Source organism: Salmo salar, chromosome 11 (genome assembly GCF_965601325.2).
Source record: "Salmo salar chromosome 11, fSalSal1, whole genome shotgun sequence".
In the NCBI taxonomy this organism is placed as follows: domain Eukaryota; kingdom Metazoa; phylum Chordata; class Actinopteri; order Salmoniformes; family Salmonidae; genus Salmo; species Salmo salar.
This window is the reverse complement of record NC_138301.1, coordinates 112,744,602-112,762,025: the sequence shown is the minus strand read 5'-3', so window position 1 is coordinate 112,762,025 and position 17,424 is coordinate 112,744,602. Positions and strand designations below refer to the sequence as shown.

Genomic DNA, 17,424 nt, shown 5'->3' with positions numbered 1-17,424 from the left:
CATTTCACATTTGGCTCAGGTCCCAGTTGGTATAAGTTTTGCATATCTGCAATGTGATCGTAATGTAATACAATCTGTGATAAAAACTCAAATTCACCCACAACATTGCCCCATGAGATTTCACATAAAAGGGCTTTACCGTTACACTTCCTTGAACTAGCAAGCGGGAGTGGGAGGGAAAGTACTTTGAAAATCGAAGAAATGGCAAACAGACACATTTATTTTCAGTCAACCAAAGACCATGATGTTATTAATCTCGATGTGACAACAGAGTTTGTACATACTCTATCAGGTGTTAGTAACCCCGACAAGGATAAACTAACCCGATTCTGTCAGCACTTCATTATGCGATCGGACATCAAACCATGTGTTTTTCTCTGGGGAGGTGGTACAAATAAACAGCAGTTAAAACATCCTAGTGAAGCGCTCAGTGTCAACAATGTCTGAAGTGCCTCTTCAACGGAGATGGGAGAGTGGGAAGGGGATTAGTCCAACTATCTCCCCAACCAATGCGACCTACACTGCGTACACATTATTAGGAGAAAACAACCTCAGCGCACAAACTATCCAAAATAGTCCCCAACAACAGTTAGGCTTTTTTATAAAGACTTTGACAGTTTCGGCAACAAACAAAAAAATACAGTGCATTCGGAAGGTATTCAGAACCCTTGACTTTTTCAATTTTTTGTTACGTTACAGCATTCATCTAAAATGTATAAAATAGTTTTTTTCCTCATCAATCTGCACACAATACCACATAAGGACAAAGCAAAAACAGGTATTTAGAATTGTTTGTAAATGTATTAAAAATAAAAAACAGAAATATCACATTTACATAAGTATTCAGACCCTTTACTCAGTACTTTGTTGAAGCACCTTTGGCAACAATTACAGCCTCGAGTCTTCTTGGGTATGACGCTACAAGCTTGGCACACCTGTATTTGGGGAGTTTCTCCCATTCTTCTCTGCATATCCTCTCAAGCTGTCAGGTTGGATGGGGAGCATCGCAGCATAGCTATTTTCAGGTCTTTCCAGAGATGTTCGATTGGGTTCAAGTCTGGGATCTGGCTGGGTCACTCAAGGATATTCAGTGACATGTCCCGAAGCCACTCCTGCGTTGTCTTGGCTGTGTGCTTAGGGTCATTGTCCTTTTGGAAGGTGAAGGTCCTGAGCGCTCTGGAGCAGGTTTTCATCAAGGATCTCTCTTTACTTTGCTCCATTCATGTTTCCTTCGATCCTAACTAGTCTCCCAGACCCTGTTGCTGAAAAACATCTCCACAGCATGATGCTGCCATCACCGTGCTTCACCATAGGGATGGCATTGGCCAGGTGATGAGCGGTACCTGGTTTCCTCCAGACGTGACACTTGGAATTCAGGCCAAAGAGTTCAATCTTGGTTTCATCAGACAAGAGAATTTTGTTTCTCATGGCATAACAGTCATTTAGGTGGCTTTTGGAAAACTCCAAGTGGGCTGTCATGTTCCTTTTACTGAGGAGTGGCTTCCGTCTGGACACTCTACCACAAAGGCCTGATTGGTGAAGTGCTGCAGAGATGGTTGTTCTTCTGGAAGGTTCTCCCATCTCCACAGAGGAACTCTGGAGCTCTGTGAGAGTGACCATTGGGTTCTTGGTCACCTCCCTGACCAAGGCCCTTCTCCCCGGCCAGCTCTAGGAAGAGTCTTGGTGGTTCCAAACTTCTTCCATTCAAGTCATTCAATGCTGCAGACATTTTTTGGTACCCTTCCCCAGATCTGTGCCGCGACACTCTACGGAAAATTCCTTCGACCTCATGGCTTGGTTTTTGCTCTGACATGTACTGTCAACTGTGGGACCTTATATAGTCAGGTGTGTGCCTTTCCAAATCATGTCCAATCAATTGAATTTACCACAGGTCAAGTTGTAGAAACATCTCAAGGATGATCAATGGAAACAGGATGCACCTGACCTCAGAAAACAGTCTGAATACCATTGTAAATAAGGTATTTCTTTTTTTCGCTTTGTCATTATGGGGTATTGTGTGTAGATTGATGAGGGAAAAAATATTTTATCCATTTTAGAATAAGGATGTAACGTAACAAAATGTGGAAAAAGTGAAGGGGTCTGAATACTTCCCAAATGCACTGTACATCCACTATCAGGAGCCATTATTCTGCACAAAGACTTCCATTGCCAGGCATTGTAGATCACAGCATTGCCTCACAAACATAGGACTGACTGATAATAATAATCTGGAACAATTTGCTAGTTTTAATATAGTTAAATCAATGCCCAATGCCCATCTAAAGGATACTTGTCATGCAAAAGAGAATTGAGATTTTTAAAATTAAATCCAAATACGGTTGCTATGGTTACTGTACAGTGGCATGCGAAAGTATTCACCCCCTTGGCATTTTTACTATTTTGTTGCCTTACAACCTGGAATTAAAATAGATTTTTGGGGTGTTCGTATCATTTGATTTACACAACATGCCTACCACTTTGAAGATGCAAAATATGTTGTTTTTTTTTATTGTGAAACAAACAAGAAATAAGACAAAAAAACGGAAAACTTGAGCGTGCATAACTATTCACCCCCCCCCAAAAGTCAATACTTTGTAGAGCCACCTTTTGCAGCAATTACAGCTGCAAGTCTCTTGGGGTATGTCTCTATAAGCTTGGCATATCTAGCCACTGGGATTTTTGCCCATTCTTCAAGGCAAAACTGCTCCAGCTCCTTCAAGTTGGAAGGGTTCCGCTGATGTACAGCAATCTTTAAGTCATACCACAGATTCTCAATTGGATTGAGGTCTGGGCTTTAACTAGGCCATTCCAAGACAATTAAATGTTTCCCGTTAAACCACTAGAGTGCTGCTTTAGCAGTATGCTTAGGGACACTGTCCTGCTGGAAGGTGAACCTCTGTCCCAGTCTCAAATCTCTGAAAGACTGAAACAAGTTTCCCTCAAGAATTTCCCTGTATTTAGCGCCATCCATCATTCCTTCAATTCTGACCAGTTTCCCAGTCCCTGCCGATGAAAAACATCCCCACAGCATGATGCTACCACCACCATGCTTCACTGTGGGGATGGTGTTCTCGGGGTGATGAGAGGTGTTGGGTTTGCACCAGACAGCGTTTTCCTTGATGGCCAAAAAGCTCAATTTTAGTCTCATCTGACCAGAGTACCTTCTTCCATATGTTTGGGGAGTCTCCCACATGCTTTTTGGCGAACACCAAACATGTTTGCTTATTTTTCTGGCCACTCTTCCGTAAAACCCAGCTCTGTGGAGTGTACAGCTTAAAGCGGTCCTATGGACAGATACTCCAATCTCCACTGTGGAGCTTTGTAGCTCCTTCAGGTTTATCTTTGGTCTCTTTGTTGCCTCTCTGATGAATGCCCTCCTTGCCTGGTCCATTAGTTTTGGTGGGCGGCCCTCTCTTGGCAGGTTTGTTTTGGTGCCATATTCTTTCATTTTTAATAATGTATTTAATGGTGCTCCGTGGGATGTTCAAAGTTTCTGATACTTTTTATAACCCAACACTGATCTGTACTCCACAACTTTGTCCCTGACCTGTTTGGAGAGCTCCTTGGTCTTCATAGTGCTGCTTGCTTGGTGGTGCCCCTTGCTTAGTGGTGTTGCAGACTCTGGGGCCTTTCAGAACAGGTGTATATATACTGAGATCATGTGACAGATCATGTGACACTTAGATTGCACACAGGTGGACTTTATTTAACTAATGATGTGACTTCTGAAGGTAATTGGATGCACCAGATCTTATTTAGGGGCTTCATAGCAAAGGGGGTGAATACAAATGCACGCAACACTTTTCTGTTTTTAATTTCTTATCATTTTTTGTGTATGTCCATTACATGAAATCCAAATACAAATCCATTTAAATTACAGGTTGTAATGCAACAAAATAGGAAAAACGCCAAGGGGCATGAATACTTTTGCAAGGCACTGTACACACTCTGAATAACATTTTAGTTTTTAAATTAACCTTTTAAATTGTGTTTAATTTTGCGATAAACTAAATGATATCAACATGGTGAGATTTGGCAATGGAACACTATGAAACAGGTGAAAAAAGTAAACAGAGAGAGGAGCTAAATAAACTGGATGTGTGTGTATGAGCAGTCCAGGCTAAAAGACAGGGCTCTGGGCAGCCAAACACAAACCTTTATACTTCCACTTTATACAACAACAACAACAACACAATAATAAACGCAGTCAAGTCCCCAGGCAGGAAACAGCAGTCCACAGTCTACAGGTCTCCAGCCCGGCTACAAAAACATCTCAGTGGTAACATCAGGGGTCACGCAGAGCTTGATGTTAAACTGTGAAGAAACATGGCATGCTGCCACACAGATGGAGGAAAACTAAAAAAAACTAAATTCTCTGGCTGACTGGAGGTATTTGAGAGATTTGCATTTAAGATTAAAGCTGGCGGCGCTGAAACTGATCAGGCTCTTACACACAGCAGCAGGCTCACACAAGCTGACAGCATGCCGGGTGACATCTGCAATCACACCCTCTTTCAGATTTCTTCTGGGGAAGCCACTTGGAGATCCAGAGATCCTTCTTTGAAACTTAGACTCCCTGGCCAAGGAGGAGCCTCTTGGAGATCCAGAGATCCTTCTTTGAAACTTAGACTCCCTGGTCAAGGAGGAGCCTCTTGGAGATCCAGAGATCCTTCTTTGAAACTTAGACTCCCTGGCCAAGGAGGAGGGTGTGGGAATACCTGAGACCGTTCCAGGGGTAAATACAGTATCTTAAGAGTGGTAGGTGATGCAACACAACGAAAAAGGAGAGCTCTGATAGTGAACTCTTTCTTTTGGACACCGTTGAGTGACATCCCCACTCATTTAAAGCCACACATCAGAGAGTAGAGGGCTGTCACTCTAAATTACCTTTCAAATCTGTTTGAACAACTTGTTGCTGGGAGGGAGGTCTACAGTACCTGTGTTGATGGATGAGAACAAGTCAAGATGATTTTTAAAAGGGAAAAGACTTAAAGATATCAATCTGGCCTGCATAGGCAGGGACAAACAGATATGGACAGGGACAAACAGATATAGACAGAGACAAACAGATATAGACAGGGACAAACAGATATAGACAGGGACAAACATATATAGACAGGGACAAACAGATATAGACAGGGACAAACAGATATAGACAGGGACAAACAGATATAGACAGGGACAAACAGATATAGACAGGGACAAATCGATATAGACAGGGACAAACCGATAGAGACAGGGACATACAGATATAGACAGGGACAAACCGATAAAGACAGGGACACAGATATACAGATATAGACAGGGACAAACAGATATAGACAGGGACAAACCGATAAAGACAGGGACACAGATATACAGATATAGACAGGGACAAACAGATATAGACAGGGACAAACAGACTCAGTTGCACACATGAACACACACGCACTCTCTCTCTCTGACACACACACACACTTCCATACACACACACACGCACACACACACACACACACACACACACACAATCTATCTCGCTCTCTCTGACACACAAACACACTCCATGAAAAACACATACAAACACAAACAAACCACAAACATAAAATGACACATCTAACTTTATTAGACTACAAAGCAGTCAACGTTGTGTAAACAACTTTGCTGATGATGACTGGTGTGTAGAACTGGTGTGTATGGCAGGAATACCTGTAGTGTAGGACCAGGCTGTGAACCGTGAAGACATGTTTCCCCCAGACCTTTCCGAGGCCACAGGACATGTTTCCCCCATACCTTTCTGAGGTCACAGGACATGTTCCCCCAGACCTTTCTGAGGCCACAGGACATGTTCCCCCAGACCTTTCTGAGGCCACAGCACATGTTTCCCCCAGACCTTTCTGAGGCCACAGGACATGTTTCCCCCAGACCTTTCTGAGGCCACAGGACATGTTCCCCCAGACCTTTCCGAGGCCACAGGACATGTTTCCCCCAGACCTTTCTGAGGCCACAGGACATGTTTCCCCCAGACCTTTCCGAGTCCACAGCACATGCCTAACAAGCACTTTAACGGTTGTTTAACAAATTATGACAGCAACAGTCCTGCCAAGTCCAATCTAAAGCCAATACCTTTTGGGAGACAAAATATATGTAGGACAGAATGAAATGTTTAGAAAGCAAAGAGCAATGAAAGCTATGCAAAGCGTGTACCACACATACAAATAAAACATGGATTTAAGTGACAAGGACTGTGTCTATTTCAGTACCACCATAAAAGCTATGTTGTAGTGAATGATAAGGCTTCCCTTGCAAAACTCTGAAGGGACAGAGCAGCTTAGTGGGGGGGTAAAAAACATCCACCTAAAACGAATGAGCGGGCATATCCTGATTTGAGGATTTACTACCCCTAGAGATACCCAGTGAGAGGGGGGTATTTCTCTCAATCTGCCACACGATTAACAATTCAAACAATCACCTAGGATTCTGGATAATTAAACTTAACATGCCATAATTGTTCCCATACCCCTTCCATCTCAGAGAATAAAAGCCCCCACCTTTTATTCAATGAAATTGTGAAATGTTGAGGAGAAAAGAGGGAGAGAGATTTTACAGCGGGGCTGAAAGCCAGCCAAATGCCGTAACAGCCCATTGGACAGATGCTTTCAATAAGGGACGTTACAGGACCACGCTTTTATTGCTTCTTTTACCCATATTTTGAGACAAATATGTACAGACTGGTTATTTCAATAAACCCCCCTGACTCAAGACTCCATTTCCTTTTTAAAACATGGACGTTTGTAGGCACGCAGGCATATTTGTCCACACTGATAGCCAACATGTAGATTGCATTTTTGATCCCCCTAAGAAATCATGTGGCCCATTATCTTTTTTTGTAAGGATTACCTTGTCAAGTAACTAAGCTGTTGAAAAATAATTCACTCCCCTCTCTAGTTATCTATGTTTTCATTCCAATTTAGGGAGTATTCTTTGAGGTTGTATTTATCACGTTTTGGTTAAAAGCATGAGGGGTCGAGGAGAAGTAACAAACCCCTGTAGTGTGGAGGAGGGATACTACAACACATACAAACCGTGCATGTGTGAGCACAAACATATACAAAGAGTCCGACACATATATACATTCACAGCAGCTTCTGGAGGAGGTTTTACAGCTTACAGGCCTCTCCCAGGGAAGTCCTATAAAATGGGTATTACATTGTTAAGAGGCACAGTTATCCGGGCTGATTCGCCTGTTCTGAGCGCTGCTCTCTGACCCGCTCAGTGGACGTGTGCCGGTAACTGGTTTTACATCCCTTGAAGCCTTGAGGCACAGGTCACAGAACAGTTACGCTAAACACTTCTCCCTCCCGCCATCTCTCTCTCTCTTCCCTGGTCTCAGCATCGCTCCCCTTCTCTCTTCTCCATCTTCAGAATGTAATATCAAGCTCTAGTTATGAAAAACAATAGGTTTATAAAAGATTACATGGACCTACAATATTAAAAGTTTTTTTCAGCACACACTCAAGTTCTTAATGTCTATTATGGCCACAGGCTTAGCAGTGAAACAGTCCCATGCTACAGCATCGGACTTCTCTGAGTTGGCTTCCATTATGTAATTAAAGATTACGATAGAATATTCTGTAATTGAAGGTCACGATAGAGTATTCTGTAAATAAAGCTTATGGTAGAGTATTCTGTAAATAAAGGTTACAATAGAGTAATAAACACATTGTATACTATACATGTACTGCCTAGGTGATATGTGAAGTATTATAGGCAATAAGCCATCCACCGAAAAAGGCTTTGTTTTTTGTTTAGTTCTAACAGTACACAAGTGGCATTTGACATAGTGGTCTGAGGTTTGAGTACATCAAACCAAATTCCTTCAGGCACTAGCTAGATAATACACACACTTATTATGCATAAATTACATGATCTACCCAAAGGTATATCAGTAAGAGTAAGACAGTCTTGTTCCAGAGCCATTTGCCTGTTTACTCCGTCAAAAACCAGCACCAAAGAAAACAGCTGTTAATGGCCTCCACTTCAAGCCCCTGGCCTCCACTTCAAGCCCCTCAAGAAGTTGTCTATTGAAATATTCCAATGTCTCTTTGAGAGATGCACAATGTCAACATTTGTACAGAGACTAGCTTTTCCCACAGTTCCATAGGTGAAAAGATTCAGTGATGAAGAGTAAAGGACCACCTGCATCGTGGACCGGAGTTAAATATGCTCTGTGGTACTGAAAGAAAGGAGAAGGTTCAGCTGATAGATGAAAAAGGCTCCAGCAAAGGACCCACACAAGGTCTTGTCCCATAGTGAGATGTCTCACTCATCTCCTTCAGAGAGCCGGGTTTACATACTGTAAAGCATGAAACACAGCGAGAATCTCACTGCCAATAGACTGCCTGTAGGTACTTATCACAGTGGGAGGCCGTTCCTTTTCTTGCTAGAACAAAAGCGGTACCTGCTGTGTGTCAACCTGGTAGCAACGAACATACCAATTCTACTTGTAGAACTGCAATGCTCGTCAGTGGCCAACAGCTTAACTTTGAGCCCGAACCCCCACGTGGGGGAGCCAAAAATAAATAAAAAATAGGCCATTTTCTTCATACATCCACAGATGAGCCAGTGACACTTCATATGCAATGTTAGGCTATGGGATGGTAGCTAGCTAAGTGCACAGACACAATGCACACAACACTAAATACTTTCCCCAAGCTAGCCAACCACTGTAGCTAGTATTGACATTATAATTAAATCCCAATGGATTAGCTAGTTTCCATGAAACAGCTGCCTGTGTTAGCTGCCAAGTGCAGTGTCCTTAGCTAACAACAACTATGTTGTGCTAGCTAGCAAATATGCTAACGTTAGCTAGCTAGCTAAATATTTGACTATGGGCTGGCACTGGCAGTATGGGATTATGGAGAGGGAATTAAATAGTTTCTTCGTCATCTTGCTAGGTAATTATCTAGCTGTGGCCACCTGGATAGTATCAACAAGGGCTTTCTACAAAATAGAAACATTAGCACAGATAGCGTGGGATCTAGACCATAAGCAATATGCACGGCTATGCATTGCTAAATAAAGCTACTGCCACCTTCTGGTTTGGAGTGTTTTAACAAGGCTGAATGGCTGATGACTTCCAAGGTCTTTGCTGTGTGAACACAAAAGAGATTGACTGCCGACACTCTGTTCAGAGGTGCAAAGTACTATCGGCAGGCAAGCGTTTGACAATCCCACCGGTGTGTTGAGCTTTAACCAAAATGTATCATAAACCAGAACAAACTTTAATCTGAACGGGCGCAAGGTAACCAGTATCCCTCTCTCAGGATGGAGGGTTACAAAGCCTGTCTGTTATACCAACAATGGAGCCTTCCTTCCTTCACAACAAAGTGCTAATTCCTTGAGATGCAAAGAACCAACGCACAAGCACTGCCTGTCAATGAAAATCGAACCAATTGACATTTGAGTGTGCAGCTAGCATAGACAGGAGGCCATTAACAGGCATTGTTAGCGTCATTAGTTCAGGTTCCCTCGCCATCTCCATCCTTTGTCTAACCTTTTAAGTGTTTTCCTGAGGCCAACCTAGCTATGGCCAAATAGATCCTTTTGTGAGTCCTAAGACCTCCAGCCTCTCAGTCCAGAATTCAGTCTTCCATTTGGGTCTAACCTCTTAATTGGGAGGCCAATGCTCTTCAAACCAATGGTCATGAGGTTGCACAAGCATTATCCTTTCAGTTCCCGATGAGGGGTTGAACTTAGGTCATCTACCTTCGGGCAGGTCCCACTGAAATGAAACCATTCCATCTCTGAATGTTGACAATGCCAATGAATAAATTTTGCCCCATGTTACAGAGGCTGTACAATGGAGGAATTATTATTAATACATTTTTTGAACCTTTACTTAACTAGCCAAATTAGTTAAGAAAAAAAATCTCATTTACAATGATGGTCTAGGAACAGTGGGTTAACTGCCTTGTTCAGGGGTGGAACAACAGATTTTTATCTTGTCATCTCAGGGATTTGATCTAACAACCTTTTGGTTGCTTGCCCAACACTCTAACCAATAGGCTACCTGTGGCCCCACAAATTAAAAGAGAGCTATGATGCTGTGAAATCACATAGAGACAGACATTATGCTTCAAAGCAATGGTGAGACACATACTGTACTTCCAATTATTCTTTAGGATACCTGTCATTCTCGTTTCAAGCGAAACACTACATTTCGGGAAAATAAATGAAAGATGAGAGAAAAGGGTGTACTTATTCATACAAGGTTAAGAATACCCTGTCTTCCCCGCTGTCATTCAACGGACGGTTATAAATCTTAATGTTCTATGGCCGAGCTTTCTCAATAAATCCAGGCTGTCAAACAGTCTCTGTGGATCTGAAAACCACATTTTCCTTTTTATAACTTCCACATGTGAGGGCTTCTTGCTGTATAAAATCTATGAAATTATTCAACTTGTGGCCTTGACCACAGTGTCAGTTGGCCTATAATGTCACTGTTCTACTATTCTCAACACATGATGAGCAGTGAGCACTGATCGCAAGACTGCACTGCTTCTCCAAATATAGCATTCACCAAATATACAGTAGGTAATGGTGCAGGACTGCTAGAGAGAATGATGGCATACAGTACGTTACCAAGGAGACCAAAACATTGAGATGAGACTGAACAAATAGGGCTGCACTTAGAGTGCTGTAGTGAGAACCAGAGACAGACAGTTGGACCAACTTTTTTAATTTTGAATATTCTTCTAATTCTAGAAATTCAGTTACATTGCATTATCAAATAAACTTTCTCACCTTCAAAACATGCAGCAGCGTACACATGTGTTACTGTCCGTCTGTCCTTGAGATCTTCTATACATCTTATTATAGGCTGTTATTTATAGGCTGTTAATTATAGGCTGTATATAGGCAGTTTTTTAAGAATTTCATTGTAAGGAGGGAAACTACGAAGGTACAACAGATAACTATGGAGAGAACTCCACATTGTTAGCCTATTGGGACTGTGTCTATGTTCCCTAAACATAAGTTGCCAGGGCCCTCTGTTTTCTCAGCCCCATGTTCCCTTAGCCACATGTTTCCTCAGCCCCATGTTCCCTTAGCCACATGTTTCCTCAGCCCCATGTTCCCTCAGCCACATGTTTCCTCAGCCCCATGTTCCCTCAGCCACATGTTTCCTCAGCCCCATGTTCCCTCAGCCACATGTTTCCTCAGCCCCATGTTCCCTCAGCCACATGTTTCCTCAGCCCCATGTTCCCTCAGCCACATGTTTCCTCAGCCCCATGTTCCCTCAGCCCCATGTTCCCTCAGCCACATGTTCCCTTAGCCACATGTTCCCTCAGCCCCATGTTCCCTCTCAGCCCCATGTTCCCTTAGCCACATGTTTCCTCAGCCCCATGTTCCCTTAGCCACATGTTTCCTCAGCCCCATGTTCCCTCAGCCACATGTTTCATCAGCCCCATGTTCCCTTAGCCACATGTTTCCTTAGCCCCATGTTCCCTTAGCCACATGTTTTCTCAGCCCCATGTTCCCTCAGCCACATGTTTCCTCAGCCCCATGTTCCCTTAGCCACATGTTTCCTCAGCCCCATGTTCCCTTAGCCACATGTTTCCTCAGCCCCATGTTCCCTCAGCCCCATGTTTCCTCAGCCACATGTTTCCTCAGCCCCATGTTCCCTTAGCCACATGTTTCCTCAGCCCCATGTTCCCTTAGCCACATGTTTCCTCAGCCCCATGTTCCCTTAGCCACATGTTTCCTCAGCCCCATGTTCCCTCAGCTACATGTTTCCTCAGCCCCATGTTCCCTCAGCCACATGTTTCCTCAGCCCCATGTTCCCTCAGCCCCATGTTCCCTCTCAGCCCCATGTTCCCTGGGCCCCATGTTTCCTGGGCCCCATGTTCCCTTAGCTACATGTTTCCTCAGCCCCATGTTCCCTTAGCCACACATTTACTCAGCCCCATGTTCCCTCAGCCCCATGTTCCCTCTCAGCCCCATGTTCCCTTAGCCACATGTTCCTTCAGCCCCATGTTCCCTTAGCCACATGTTCCCTCTCAGCCCCATGTTCCCTTAGCCACATGTTTCCTCGGCCCCATGTTCCTTCGGCCCCATGTTCCTTCAGCCCCATGTTCCCTCTCAGCCCCATGCTTCCTCAGCCCCATGTTCCCTCAGCCCCAAGTTCCCTATTGAATATTCTCAATTCCTTCCATAAACCTGGGCATAGAAGCCTTTCATTGGGCAGGGGACATACCTGGAGGACAGGAGCACTCTTGAATGACGTCCCTGGCAGTGCGAAGTTTGGGCAGTGCTTTGGTCAGTCTCTGAAAGGGGACAACAAGAGCCACAGTGAATAATGTGAGATGTTAGATGTACAGTAGGGCCTGAAATTATTGACACCCTTGATAAAGATGAGCAAAAATGACTGTTTAAAATAAATAATGAAAATACTAAGCTATATTGTATGCAAAAAAAAAAATATATATATTATTTTATACTAATAGAATTGCTCAGAGAAAGAGATTGTGTTCAAGAAGTAGTATTGTTTTTTTATATTTAAAGGTAGGTGTCAAAATTATTGACACCGCTGTTTTCAATACCTTTCAATACATCATCTTATGAGAATAAAGGCACTGAGCTTTTTCTTAAAATGTTTTGTGAGTTGGAGAACCCATTGGGAGGGATCGTAGACCATTCCTCCATACAGAATCCTTCCAGATCCTTGATATCCTTCATCTGCACTTCTGTTCTACACTCTTCACTTCAAACCATAGGTTTTCAATAGGTTTCAAGTCCAGAGACTGAGATGGCCATTACAAAATGCTGATTTTGTGTCCAATTAACCATTTCTTTGTAGATTTTGATGTGTGCTTGGGGTTATTGTTTTGCTGGAAGATCCACCTGCAGCCAAGTTTAAATCTCCATGCAGAGATAACTAGATTTTGGGCTTAAATGTCCAGGTACTGGGTAAAGTTCATGATGCCGTTGACCTTAACAAGGGCCCCAGGACCCGTGGAAGCAAAATAGCCCCATAACATCATAGATCCACCAACATATTTTACAGTAAGTATGGGGTTCTGTTCTGCTCATGCATTCTCATTTTGATGTCAAACCCACCACTGGTGTGCGTGGCCAAAGAGCTCTATTTTCATTTCATCACAAAAATGTAAACGCCCTACGGGACTCCCAATCACAGCCGGTTGTGATACAACCTGGAATTGAACCAGGGTCTGTAGTGACACTTCCAGTACTAAAATGTAGTGCCTGAGAGTGCTTTGCCACTAGGGAGCCCCTTGAATGTAAATACCTGCAGTTTGCTAAACAGCATTGGCACTTGGATTGGAACCGGTGCTTCAGTCAGATGACATGAAAATTGACTTCTACAGCAGATGAAGGGTATGAAAAGAATCTGGAGGGATTCTGTATGGAGGAATGGTCTAAGATCCCTCCCAATGTGTTCTCCAACTCATAAAACATTTTAGAAAAAGGCTCCCTACTTGGCCAGAATTGTCTGAATCAACGTTGTTTCTACTTCATTTCAACCCCCCAAAAATCAATATGATGACGTTGAATCAAAGTGGAAAACTAATTGGATTCGAAAATATTCATCAATGTAAGGACATTTAGTATTTTTTCACTCAACTGTTTACCTAAATCCAATAACATGGTGAAATGTTTGGTTGATTTCACGTTGAATTCACGTTAGTTGAGGACTCAACCAAATGGAAATCAAAACTATCAAAACTACTACTGAAGTCTGTGCCCTGTGGGTCAGTGCCATTATCCTCCTAAGGTGAGGTACTGAAAGGTATTGAAAACAGAGGTGTCAATAATTTTGACCCCTACCTTTATGAGAAAAATATATATTACTTGTTAAACAAAATCTATTTCACTGAGCAATTGTATTAGTAGAAATATTATTTGAAAAACAGAAAGGAAAACGCGGCACACTGCTGCTCATGCTCCCAGGTGATTTTATTTATAACAACGTTTCCACCCTTAGGTGTTCGTTCATCAGGCATCCATGACCTAAGGGTCAAACGTTGTTATTAATGACGTTGACACCTGGGAGCACGAGCAGCAGTGTGCGGTTTTCTATTAGTTTGCCTACAACTCCCGCACCTGCGGAAAGTACCTGGATGTGCGTATGTTCTTCAGATTTTGTATAAAATATAATTTCCCAATTTTTTGCAGCATAAAATACAGCTCAGGATATTTGTTTTGTTTTTATATATACAGTCTGTTTTGCTCATCTTTATCAAGGGTGTCATTCCCACTGTAAGTGTAACCACCCATCGTGCATGTTAATTGTTCTTTAGTGGTAGTACAAGACAATCGTTTTTTAACGGATGTCAAATTGGACTCCAATTTACCGAATCAGTCTGAATTGAGGTGTCAAACAAGTAGTTAAGATAGATTAATTAGGCCATGTTCCTACATGGTGATCGGCTACAATGTTGTGATGAAATAGGCAACCTTAATGTAGGCTCATTCTAACGTGAGAGATAATCCTTTCAAAATATTGCATCTGATCTTGCATCACTGTCTGAAAGAGGTTCATTAAATCTTATTACACTTTAACGTCAACCTCACCTCGTGCACAAGTTTTTCAATGATATCCGGAAGACCAGGTACTGTTCCATTCTCATCGGAAGTGATCAGGGACATTCTCTCCATCTCCAAAATCTGCACTCTGTACTCCAGGTGAGATGTCCTGAAGTTTACCAAAAAACAAAACGCCATAGAACACACCGACAACATGACGCAAAATACGGTTGGCAGCCCGCCTAAACAATGTGAAACATTGGATTTGTGGCTGTTGTTGTTGATTGATTCCATGGTCTTTTCGTCAGATTTTGCTGGGGATCCCATCCTGGCATCTGCAGTAAAGTTATTTGTGCAAACTGCAAAAAATTAATAGTTAATGAATTATAGGCTATTTTCCTGTATGTCAAATTTCCTATTAGAAATATTTCGATTGTTGTAATCCCAGTTTGTTACTGTAGCGGAGCCATCACAAGAATGAATGTTTAATCTTTGCGCAACTGTGGATACATGAAGGGACGCAACAGCGTGCAACAACAGCTGCACGAGGACTTGTGTAGGCTACCGTTGCGCTCACGCGATTTGGACCAGTCACAGACATGATGCCAAATACCCTTTAAATCGTTCTTTATCGTTCTTTATCACTTTATCCACTCAATAAAAGGAGTTTGCCTAAGAATGCATCTCTCTGGTGAATACATGGATTGAAAACCAGAGTAATTAAACTCTTATTCTTACCCAATGAATTTTCCATAAAAAAAACAATAGCCTAGTGAAAACATTAATTGATTTTAGACATAAACATTTGACATAATACACAATACATTTCAGTGTTGTGTACTTTGAGAAAATAATTGAAATATGAAATTGGTATCACTTCATAACCATGAAAGGAGATGTAGCACTCAATGTTATTTATTCAAAGGTTGTTAAAACCAAAAATACATCTATTTCAAAATTTACAGAAAGCCAGAGAGGGCAAATGAATAAAACAATTATTCCCTCCTTATGTGGAGATCATGATTTATTCATCTCATGATCACAACATAACAAAAGGTGTTTTGTTGAGATCATGAGATATACTCTATAAATAAGAGTGGAGGTATTGGTGATACATTGAGAACAGTGTCATGGTGGACCAAAGGCAGCAAGACTCCACACCGATCTAAAACCTTTGATTAGAGCACTTCTGTAGCCATGTGCTAATGTACAGGCCGGGGCCTTCTTATCAAAACTCCAGCAATAAAATGCAAACAATGACAAAATAAGGAAATACAAATTCCAAATAAACTGCACATGGTACAGTGTGTCTAGTCAGTGAGATGAATGGCAGAGCTGTCCTTCGACAACATTTTGCCCACCATTTGTGGGTAAAATTACAAAATAGACTGTAGCCTTCATGAAACTACAACACTTCACCTATTTTACTAGTTTCCTTTTTCTGTACTACTAGTTAATTGTTGTTTGTGACTGTGTTTTTGCTGCTGTTCACAAGCCAACATCCCTGTTAAAACTATTAAAGAGATTAAAATCAACTTTTATTGGTAGTTTGGTAAACTTTGGTAAACTTTAATTGGTAGTCTGCAACCACAGACCTCAGTGTTAACGTTCCACATTCAATCAATTTAAAATAGTAGTTCAACCACACTTTTACATGTCTTTAAAATTGGATTGTATTGGAGCCAAAACTGGAAGCCATCTATAGCTGACAGACATGGGTTAATCCCTTGTCAAAATAAATACGGAATGCGTTGATCCACCGTGGGCTCCTCAGCCATACCTCCTCAGCCATACTGTCAATCTATCACCAATACATCCAATATCACCAATACATGTTTTTGTGTTACATTCTGAATTCAAAATGGATTAAATCTATTTTTTTTCTCACGCATCGACACACAATACGATAATGACAAAGTGAAAACATGTTTTTGGACATTTTTTATAATCTAATGACAATGAAATACAGGAATGTCTCATTTACATAAGTATTCACACCCCTTAGTCAAGACTTTGTAGAAGCACCTTTGGCAGTGATTACAGCTGGGAGAATTTCTGGGTAAGTATCTAAGGCTGTGTTTACACATGCAGCCCAATTCTTTTGACCAATCACATCAGATCTTTCTACATCAGAACTTTTTCAGAGCTGATCTGATTGGTCAAAACCCCAATGATAGAAAAAACTATCCGAAATTGGGCTGCCTGTCTAAACACAGCCAAAGACACGTGTCAAACTCATTCCATGGAGGGCCGAGTGTCTGCTGGGTTTTGCTCCTCCTTTGTAACTCAATAATGAATTAAGGTCACTAATTAGTAAAGAACTCCCCTCACCTGTCTAGGTCTTAATTGAAAGGAAAAAACTAAAACCCGCAGACACTAGGCCCTCCATGGAATGAGTTTGACACCCCTGCTCTAAGAGCTTTCCAGCACAGGAGGTTGGTGGGACCTTAATTGGGGAGAATGGGCTTGTGGTAATGACTGGAGTGGTATAAGTGGAATGGTATCAAATACATCAAACACATGGTTTCCAGGTGTTAGATGCCATTCCATCAGTTACGTTCCAGCAGCCTCCTGTGCTGGATTGTGCAACAGTCCATTATTCTTTTCAAAAATCTTCAAGCTCTGTCAAATTGTTTGTCGATCATTGCCTGACAACCATTTTCAAGTAGATTTAATTTCAAGTAGATTTAAGTCAAAACTGTAACTAGGCCACTCAGGAACGTTCACCGGCTTCTTAGTAAGCAACTCCAGTGTAGATTTGGCCTTGTATCTTAGGTTATTGTCATGCTGCAAGGTGAATGAATCTCCTGGTGTCTGGTGGAAAGCAGACTGAACCAGGTTTTCCTCTAGGATTTTACCTGTGTTTAACTCCATTCCGTTTCTTTTTTATCCTGAAAAACT

The 17,424-nt window shown here is 42.0% G+C and overlaps 1 long non-coding RNA gene across 1 annotated transcript in view; it reads right to left on the bottom strand.

The window, feature by feature from the left end:
• Positions 1 to 15,058, bottom strand: part of LOC145859269 (uncharacterized) — a 62,251-nt gene extending 47,193 nt beyond the window's left edge. The window contains exons 1-2 of the long non-coding RNA XR_014379476.1: positions 14,572 to 15,058; positions 12,233 to 12,302 (exon numbers count right to left, since the gene is read on the bottom strand). This is a non-coding gene — a long non-coding RNA (uncharacterized LOC145859269). The remainder of the gene's footprint in view (positions 1 to 12,232; positions 12,303 to 14,571) is intronic.
• Between the last annotated feature and the right edge of the window lie 2,366 nt (positions 15,059 to 17,424).